General features: G+C 39.8%; 1 non-coding gene across 1 annotated transcript; it reads left to right on the top strand.

The window, feature by feature from the left end:
* The first annotated feature begins 950 nt into the window (after positions 1-950).
* On the top strand, positions 951-1,057 carry LOC117281723 (small nucleolar RNA R71). Its single transcript, XR_004512349.1, has one exon. It is a non-coding gene; the product is annotated as a small nucleolar RNA R71 (small nucleolar RNA).
* Positions 1,058-10,137: the final 9,080 nt, after the last annotated feature.

Genomic DNA, 10,137 nt, shown 5'->3' with positions numbered 1-10,137 from the left:
AAGCAGGCATATGCTCGCTCTCATCATGTTCCTCACTTCTTGATTTTTCTTCTTCCTTCTTCTTCTTCTTCTTCTTCTTCTTCTTCTTCTTTTTATCAGTTTTCACCGGGCCTTTCTTCTTTTAGAAACATCTTTCTTTAGCTGCTTCCCACTTCCTTTTTCGAGTTTCACATCATTTTGGATCGGGGTGAGATCTTTCAACACTTGACCACTTCTCAGAGTTAAAGCATTCACTATTTCTTTTAGGATTTCTCTTAGTATCAGCTGGGAGAGTTCCTGGAGCTCTCTCAGATAATATTGTTACAATCTATCCTATTTGTCTCTCTAGGGTTTGAAAACCAGTGCCAAGTTCTTTGATAGATGCTCCATGGGCGTCCAACCTCTCATCTGTCTTGATAGGGACAACCTTCATTAGATCCTCTACAACAGGCTGAATGGGTTGTTGAGGCTGATATTGCTACCTCTGCTAATTTTGGTATGTTGGAGCTCCTTGTCCCTATGGTCTAGAGTTATTTTGTTGCCAAGCATTCGCAGTACCTCCAGGTGAATTCCATGAAAAACTGGGGTGTCTTTGATCCATTGCATTATAATTGCCTACATCATTCACTTCCTCAGTTGAGGCTTATCACTTATGAGTAGGGTGTCCTCTTTCACATATATCACAAGCTGCGTGAGGCTCATTTTGTATCGAGGCTAAGGTCATATTTCGTATTTCTTTAGCCATAGCATTAAGTTGTACTTGCACATCAACTTGGTGAACACCAGTTGATCTTCTTCTTTCATCACTCTCTGCGGGCCACTAGTTTGCAGCTTCAGAGAACTCATCAAGAATTGTAACTATCTCCTCTGTAGTCTTTTTCATCAAAGGGCCTCCAACTGTATTGCTCAATGTTCTACGCGAGGCCGATGTCAATCCTTCCCAAAAATCCTGGAGTTGAATCCAGAGTTCAATTCCGTTATGTTGACACTTTCGAATAATCTCCTTAAACCTCTCCCTTGCTTCAAAAACTGTTTCAGTCTCTTTCTGGCAGAAATTATGGATTTCTCTTCTAATCTTGCCCGTCTTAGCAAATGAGAAATATTTATCAAGAAATTTTCTGGTCATCTCCTCCCAAGTTCTGATCGATTCACTAGGAAAACTCCGAAGCCACTCCTTAGCATCATCTTTAAGTGAAAAGGGGAATGCCCTTAAGTACACTGCATCTTGTGATACCCCATTGTATTGAAAGGTGTTCATAATCTCCTCGAAGTCCATTAGATAAGTGTTTGGATTTTCGTTCGACTTCCCTCTTAAAACACAACAATTTTGAAGGGTTTGAAGCAAACCTTGCTTCAATTCGAAATTGTTAGCTGTAATTGGAGGTGGTCTCACACTTGATAATCCTTGATTGTAGACCGGTCTAGGGTAATCGCCCAGTGGTCTCCCAGGAATGGGAGCTGTATTTTCGAACTGGTCTGCAGCCAAGGGTTTATTTTGAGCAATTCTCCGACCCCTCTCCTCTTCATAGATAATCTGTGCATCTTTAACAGCTACTTTCTCAGCATCCTGTGCAACTTTTTCTCGTTGTTGTGTTGCCTCCCTCACAGCCAAATCTACATTATCATCACCGTTTCCAGCCATAGTTTCTTTGGTTGAGGATTGCCCAACCTTTTCTGATGTCTTAGTGAGATTTCTTCCCTTCCTTAGTTGTTGCAGTTATTTTTCTATCTCTGGCTCGTATGGTAGCACTTCTTTCGCAGAAGCTCATGTCATGCACCAATCTAAACTTGTAACTTGCGCACAGTCAAAGAACACCAAAAATAGAAAAATAAAAATAAAAAAGAAAAACATTCTTGAATTAGCACTACAAACTATTTCAAACACTATTGATTGTCAATCCCCGACAACGGCGCCATAATTTGACGTGCTCGAAACACACACCTAAATTATGCTCGCTAATAAAATATAGTATAATAATGTATCCATAGGGATTGAATTTAAACAATATTCTTGTAGTTTTTAGCTTGGTTGCTATCCAAGATAATCAACAATTGAGATTTTTATGATTTCTAACTACAATTAACTAAGAATCTAAATCTATTGACTAATGACAATCACAACAAAGGTAAGCAAGGAAGTTATCAATGGGAGAAAATAGGGGTTGATAGGATAGGTGCAAGATAATTGTTCGGGATCTAACTCTAGATAATTCACTTCTAATGTTCAAGTGAGTCTCTCAAATTCACTCAATTATTAGTTCAAAGGTTAGGTAAAAACTCCTCTATTGATTAAGTCTTAACCTTGCAAGATGAACCAATTAAAGCACGTGAAAATATGCAAGAATGCGTAGTGGATTGGTCTTTAGGAGAACCTATCTCGATTATCCTCCCAATTAGGTTTAATCAATGACTCAACTAGCCTCTTTCGAATACTAAAAAGAATTAATTAACTTAACCAATAATATAATGCAAGGATATCACAAGTTATGCCTCTCTCGATTACATGAATAAATGAATATAAATGCAACAATTAAATCATCCAAAAAAGCTTCAATACATAAAAACTAGAGTTATAATACACAAACAATCATCAATACACTAAATCCATCAAACCCTAAAGAGAACTACTCCATAGATATGGAGCAATGCATCACAAATAAAGTTAACGTATAGGAAAACATAAATTTGATCCAAACTCGGGTCTTGAGTGAGGAAGGAATGATGAAATCCTTGTGCTCGTGTTCTTCAAACTCCTCCTTAGCCTCCTTAGGTTGAATATGTGTCAAAAGTCCAAAAAATAACGTTTTCCATCTATTTACACCAAGTAGGGTCGGGCCTAAACGAAATCACCTTCTCCTAGCTGAAATTGGATTTTCACTCTGTAAAAATTGCACAGGCGCGTCGCATGGGGCGACGCTCCATGTAGGGCATTAGTAGGGAAATCCAGAGAGCTAATTCTGATAGGTAGCAGAGATTTGTACAGCCGCGGTGCCCCACGCGCCGCGACAGTGAGGATTTCTCAGAGTATGGATTTTTCGTGCGTTTTGACGTCCAGACTTGGTCCTCGACCCCCGAACACGATCCCGACTTAATCCATTGGGCTTTTACTCAGACTTCAAAGCTCCAAATAGCTCGAATTCACCCCTATAAGGCATAAAACATACAATAAGTGAAAAACTCTACCAATTAAAGCTCAACCATGAATAAAGTGCAGTAAGTTAGAGTACAACAAGCGACTAAAATACACAATTATAGCCTACCATCAGTTCATAGTTTCAATAGGCTTGAATTGGGTTGCAATTCGTAGAATACATTTTGTTTGATGTGATTTTTGACCTCGAGTAGGTTCGTTATGTGTTTTGGAACTTGTTGGTATGTTCAGATGGTGTTCTGGGGGCCCCGGGTGTGATTCGGATTGAATCCGGATCAAATTTGGACTTGGTGTATTACTGAAACACTGTTGCTTCTGGTGGAATCGCACCTGCGTATTTTGGGTCGCAGGTGCGGCGTCACAAGAGCGGACCTCGAACCGCAGAAGCGAGACTTATTATAACCATATGGGACCGCAGATACATCTGGTGTTTTGCAGAAGCGGACTCGCTGGTGCGTGGGAGGGAGCATTGAAGCGCAAAACCTAGGGTCACAGAAGCGGGCGTTTCCCGCAGGAGCGAGTGCGCAAAAGCGCTCCCATGTCCGTAGAAGCAAAAGCGTAGATGCATGTTAAGACTGCTGAAGCGGAGGATGCTGGGCTTGAGAACCGCACTTGTGATGGAAATTACGCATGTGCGGAGCCGCATGTGCGGCTATGAGTTCGCAGATGCGAATTTGCTGGGCAAAAAAGGGGTTAAATTCGAGGGTTTGATTTCATTATTCATTTTTGGACCTAGAGAGCTCGGTGTTTGGCTATTATTCATGATATTTTCAAGAAATTCATTGGGATAAGAGATTATAACTAGGTTTTGGTTATATTACATGAATCCATCATTATTTTCATAATTTAATTAGTGATTTGAGTTGAAAATTTGGGGGAAACTTGTGAAACTTCTTAGGCTAAAATTTGGGGGATCTGAAAGGCGTTTGAGGTCAGATTTGAGTAATTCTTGTATGGTTGAACTCGTTATTGAATGGATGTTCGAATTTTATAATTTTGGGCGAGTTCCGAGATACGGGTCTGGGTTGAATTTTGAGTTGACTTTTTGTTTCTTTGTAAAGATCGTAATTTTTTTGTTCGAAATAGTTTATATAGTTTATATTTATGGTATGAAGTTGTTTTGGCTAGATTCGAGCTGTTTAGAGTTGGATAATCGAGGGAAAGGCTTACTAGTGGATTGCGTTAGCGTGTTTTGAGGTAAGTGACTTGCCTAACCTTGTACGGGGGAAATTACCCTTAGGATTTGGTGGTGTTGAGTTAATTGTGATATGTGGAAGTCATGTACGCAAGGTGACGAGTGTGTGCATGGACTAAATATGGTAATTTACCAGTTCTAGTTATGTAGATTCACTTCATGCCTTTAATTGAGTTATCACAATATATCATACTCTCATCTTTAGCCTATTTTCACATGCTTACTTGTCTTATCTCTTACTTGTTAACTACTCTACATGTTTAGTTGAAGTTGTTTTCCTTCATTCCTTATTCTTGATCTAATCGTGAATTTTTTATTTGAAGTTGTTATTCTTGGAATATCTTGTTAAAATTGGTATTGAGTTATAAAGGTCGTGATTCATATTGAGGCAATGTTATAAAGTGTGAAATACTATTCTTGTTGAGTTATTCATTTTCGGTTGTTATTGTTGAGATTCTTGTGCATATTGTGGTTGAGCCATGGGATATTTATTGCGACAACACCGTTATTATTGATTTATTTAGCAAGTTGTGATATTGGGCACTTGAGGTGCGATTTGTGATACATTGTGATATTGATAAGCATGCAGTGATATAAGGTTTGGGGTTGAAATGCATGCGGTGAGATAAGGTGGGCTTGATATGCGTTTTGCTAGTAGGGGAACTACTTGAAACCACGTGGTGTGATAAGGTGGGCTAAAACGTGGGAAGTTGTTTCGGGATAAATGATTTTCAAAACTAAATGCAAGGCTCCCTCGGTAGTTATTCTTGTTAACACTTTTCTATTACTTCACTTGTGTTTTGTTGCTTTGTTCCGTGTTATAGCATTCCTTGTTTTCCTTCCGTGATGCATTAATTGCCTTAGTTCAGTGTAGTAAATCTCAGTGTATTCCTTTTTTGTCTCATTTCCATTGTTTTTATTATTTTACTGTTATATACATGTTCAACTTATTATTTATTCAAGTAGGACCTTGACCTGACCTCGTCACTACTCTCCCGAGGTTAGGCTTGGAACTTACTGGATACCATTATGGTGTACTCATGCTACGCTTCTGTACATCTTTTTGTGCAGATCCAGGTACCTCCTACCAGTCCAGGCACCAGTGAGGCGAGCCTAGTTCAGAGACTTCAAGGTATACTTGCCGACGTCCGCAGTCCTCAGAGTCCCACTCTATCTAGTCTACTTCATTTTCCTTCCCTTTTTAGACATATTGTTTTATATGGATGATCAGTACTTATTCGTAGAGCTTGTCACCAGGTTTTAGGAAGTTATATACGTTGAGTTGTAGAGTTTTCTTTATAATAGTTGTTGAGTATTTCAGAATTATTCGTTATTTAAATTAATATTGCATGTATGTTAGGCTAATCTAGTATTAGATACTAAGTGCCATTATGACATCCTAAGGACGAGAAATTAGGGTCGTGATAGTCTGTTATGTGTTTGAATAGAACTATTATTTCAAAGGCAAGTCTAGAGTAAATTGGGAGAGGTTGAGTTAGATAGTAATGGTTTGAATCAGCATAGCTATGGAAATGACCAGATTTCTTCGGTGTCTTAAGGCTATAAAGGTGATTTGTGGTTGTACGTGCGGGCTTGACAACCACCTAATTTGATTGAGTTGGAGGTATTTGATTCTGATGGCCTTGTTATGTGTAAATAGATCTTGGAAGAGTTATGGCGGTTTAGACTAGGACTTGAGGTTTGCATTTTCTGTCGTTATGGGAATTCGATTGCGTGTTGCAACTGTTCTTCTGAAATGAGTTATGTGAAAGGGCTCTAGCCGATGAAGTGTTTATTCTATTGGTGGTTCAAAAGGTTATTATGTAATTCTTGTACTCTCGCGTAGCAGTATGGTAGGTGCAGTGAGCAGTATGGAAATCAAAAGTTGAGGATCAAGGCTGCAGTTTAGTTTTGATAGGAATGTCATGAGCTCGGGGAAGCAAGGGAGGATCTCCAGTTTGACTCAAACTAATGTGTTCACATGGGTTGTGGTGGCACGGATAGGTGCACAAGGTGTTAAACAAAAATTTTGGGCAACTCCGGAGTAGTTCTTGGCACGTTCGAGGACGAACATATATTTAAGTAGGGGAGAATGTAACGACCCGACTGATTGTTTTAAACTCTAGCACAGTGTTCAGCGGTTTGAGTTCTCTAGTAGCTTCATATCATGTTTTATGACTTGTACACGTAGTCGGAATTGAATTTTAGGAAATTCGGAGTTGATTCGAAATGAAAATTCTCAATTCGAAAGCTTTAAGTTGGAAGAGTTGACTAAGGTTTGACTTTTGAATAAACGACTTTAGAATCGGGATTTGAAGATTCTAATAGGTTCGTATGATGATTTCAGACTTGGGCGTATATTCGAGTTGAGTATCGGGTGGTCTGGGAGCATTTCAGCGCTTATAATGGAAAGTTGGCATTTTGAAGGTTTTGGAGTTTCCTAAGTTTAATTTGAAGTGGACTTTGGTGTTATCGATGTTCGTTTGGAGTTTCAAGGCTTGGAATAGGTTCGTATTGTGATTTATGACTGGTGCGTAAAGTTTGGCGTCATTCCGGAATGTTTAAGTATGAATCGGACGCGTTCATCAAAGTTGGAATGTTTGAAAGTTAAAAGAATGATTTTGATCGTTGATTAGTAGTTTGGATGATGTTTGGTATGATTTGAGGCCTCGAGCAAGTTCGTGTCATGTCTTGGGACTGGTTTGTGTGATTGGACAGGGTCCCTAGGGGGGCCTCGGGTGTGTTTTAGGGTGGTTTCAGGCCAAGTTTGGATGATTTGTTGTTGCTGGTGTGCTTCGAGATCGCAAAGTTAGTCTCGCGATCGCGAAGAAGGCTGGTGAGGGACCCTGTTTTTCTCTCTGCGAATGCGAGGAAGTTCACAAGAAGATGGGGAAGGACATGGCCCTACTTCACGAAAGCATAGGTTTAATCGCGAACACGAAGAAGTCTGGGAGGGGGATGGTTGTGAGGCTAAAGGAATTCGCGAATGTGAGGTGTGGAACGCGAGCGCGAAAGGCGGGGTCAGCTGTGCATAGAGAATGCAACCGGGAGGTCGCGAACGCGAAGGGTAACTGGGCATCTGGGAGGAGTTGGCCTTCGCGATCGCAAGGCGTTTTCAGCGATCGCGAAGAAGAGCGGGCCTGGGCAGATCTGATTTAATACGGGAAGTGGCTCATTGTTCTTTCATTTTCACTTGGTTGGGAGATTTTTGGAGCTCTTGAATAGGAGACTTTCATCATCTATCACGAGATAAGTTATTCCCACTTGTTGTAAGCTATATACACGAGTTGTACACATATATTAACATGAAAATTTGTAGAAATTGCGGGATTTAGCGAGAAACCTAGAAATTGGTAGTTTTGGATTTTGACCACAAAATTGGACGTGAGATTAGGAATAAATTATATATTCGTGTTCGTGGTGTTATGGGTAATGTCTATCTTCGAAAATATTCAGAATTCGAGCATGTGGGCCTAAGGGTTGATTTTGTTGACTCTTCAAGCGAAGCTGGGAACGATTATAAATTGATTAAATATGGGTGTTGGAGTATATTTTTATTGGTTTGCATGTTGTTTGACTAGTTTCGGATTGATGGGCATCAGTTTGAGGTGTTAGAAAGACATTGGAGCCAGTTATGGAACTTCAGAGCGAGGTAAGTCTCCTGTCTAACTTTGTGAGGAGAAAACTACCTCGTAGATACTAAATTATTATGTGCTACTAGTTGTGGGTGCTACGTACGCACAAGGTGACTAGAGTCCGTACGTAGCTAAAAGCATGTTTATGTACGGGTAGACCTAGAACTTTATCATGTAATATTTGAATTATTTGAACTCATTTTGCTAGCTTAATTAAGTGAATTTATAATGAAATTGATTTGGGAATATATTAGGCCAAGCTTTATCGACTTGAGTTGTCTGGAGAGATATTTGATCAACGGTAAAAGTCATATTTACTTTATGCTCTTGTGCATGTGTTGTACGCACGTGACTTGTAGTTCGATAAGTTTCTTCCTTTCCTATCGATCGGGTCGAACGCCTCAATGGTATATTGCGATGCATATCTGGTTCGCACCAGTCGACCCTCGGCAGTGTACACATCACTCTAGATCGGGACGTACGACCTTGGCATAATCGTGCGTGATACTGCTAGCAGCCCGGATATTTAGGAGATTCCCCCTTTATTGAGGCATGGCATTTATATGGTGTTCCTTATTCGTTGGATATGACATTTGATATTTCTGGCCTGTTGATATAGCATATGAGATTTGAGAGATTTATATCGTTAAAAGAAATGTTGGAGGATTATGCTAGTTACTGTATTATCTAATTATTATTGTTGTGCTTCATACTTGTTTATGTTTTATCATACTGATTTATTGGACCACTAGTAAGCGGCGATGTCGATTCCTCATAACTACTTCTCCGGGATTAGGCTAGATACTTACTGGTTACGTGTTGATTTACGTACTCATGCTACACTTCTGCACTAAATGTGCAGGATCTGACATGTTCATTTGGTGGTCATCTTGGCACGTAGGCGCATCTGCTGAGGAGGATTTATGGTGAGCTGCATTCCAAGCTACGTATTGAAGCCCATAGAGTCTCCATCGTATTATTTACTTTATCCTGTCTAATTTACATTCCAGACAGAGGTTGTATTATTATACTCCTTAGTAAATACTAATGCACTTGTGACTTCGGGTTTTGGGATATTCTAATTCATGTTTACGGATTTGCATATTATTATCACCTTTTTATTTTTATGCCTTACTAATTATGTATGTACCTATGATTTTAAATGCGTAAATTTCTTTACCTAATAAAATTTATGATTTTGAAAGTTATAAAATGGACAATTAACGTGATAGTTCACTGTTGGCTTGCCTAACTGCGGCGTTGGGCGCCATCACAACCTATAGTAGGTTTTGGGTTGTGAAATCTTGGTATCAGAGCTCTAGGTCCATTTAATTCTGACAGAGGAAAGACAACTGAACTATGGATGTTCAGGCCTTGGTTAACAGAGTAGCAAGATTTGATTTTTTCGAACGTGGTAGAATTTTCATTTGTGGTGTGGTGTTGTCGTCCTTGTTGGAACGCATTAAGAACCATCAGTGTTAGGGTCTCCTTTGATTTGCCTTCGGGGTAGAGTGTTGTGGAATGGTACTTGAGCAGCAGTTATCAAAGATGGCGGTATAAGACGACTTTAGAGTCGAATCAGTGTTTCTAATGTTGATGGCTCGAGAGAAATGATCTTAATGGAGACTCAGCATTGGTGGCAATTTATTCGTTCGGGAGCTAAAAAGATGATTTATGATTTGAGTAGTATTTTGACAGTGAACGAGGAGGAAAGACATGGTGGGAAGTGTCTCGTACGTGGGGGTTAAATTGCTAGCAGGTCAAGTATGAATAATATAGGCTGAGTAGTTGCTTAAGTAGATGGTTTAACCGAAGTGGGAGTGGCAGAGTAACGTATGGATTATGTGGTAGGATAGCCACATATCTTGAGAAAGTTTAGAGCGATTTGGGGATCATGGTGGACAATGACTAAGTCTATGAATTCTATTTGGGGATGGTGGCTATTGTACCGAGGGAGTTTGAATATGACGGAAAGGAGTTTACGTGAAATGAAGAGGAGTGTGAAAGCTTGATTATCATTTTGGGATGCAACATGACTTCGAGTTTTGGAACGTATAGTTGGACCTTCAGTTGGTTCTAACAAGGAATGAACAGAATCCGACAGCTGGTGGACGAGCATGGGTTCAGGAGGGTTTATTGATTTCGTGGTAGTTGTAACTAGGGCAATGCCGCTAGAA

The sequence above is a fragment of the Nicotiana tomentosiformis genome, chromosome 11 (assembly GCF_000390325.3).
Source record: "Nicotiana tomentosiformis chromosome 11, ASM39032v3, whole genome shotgun sequence".
NCBI classification, from domain to species: Eukaryota; Viridiplantae; Streptophyta; class Magnoliopsida; order Solanales; family Solanaceae; genus Nicotiana; species Nicotiana tomentosiformis.
The sequence above is the reverse complement of the archived record's forward strand: the minus strand, read 5'-3'. Positions and strand labels throughout refer to the sequence as shown.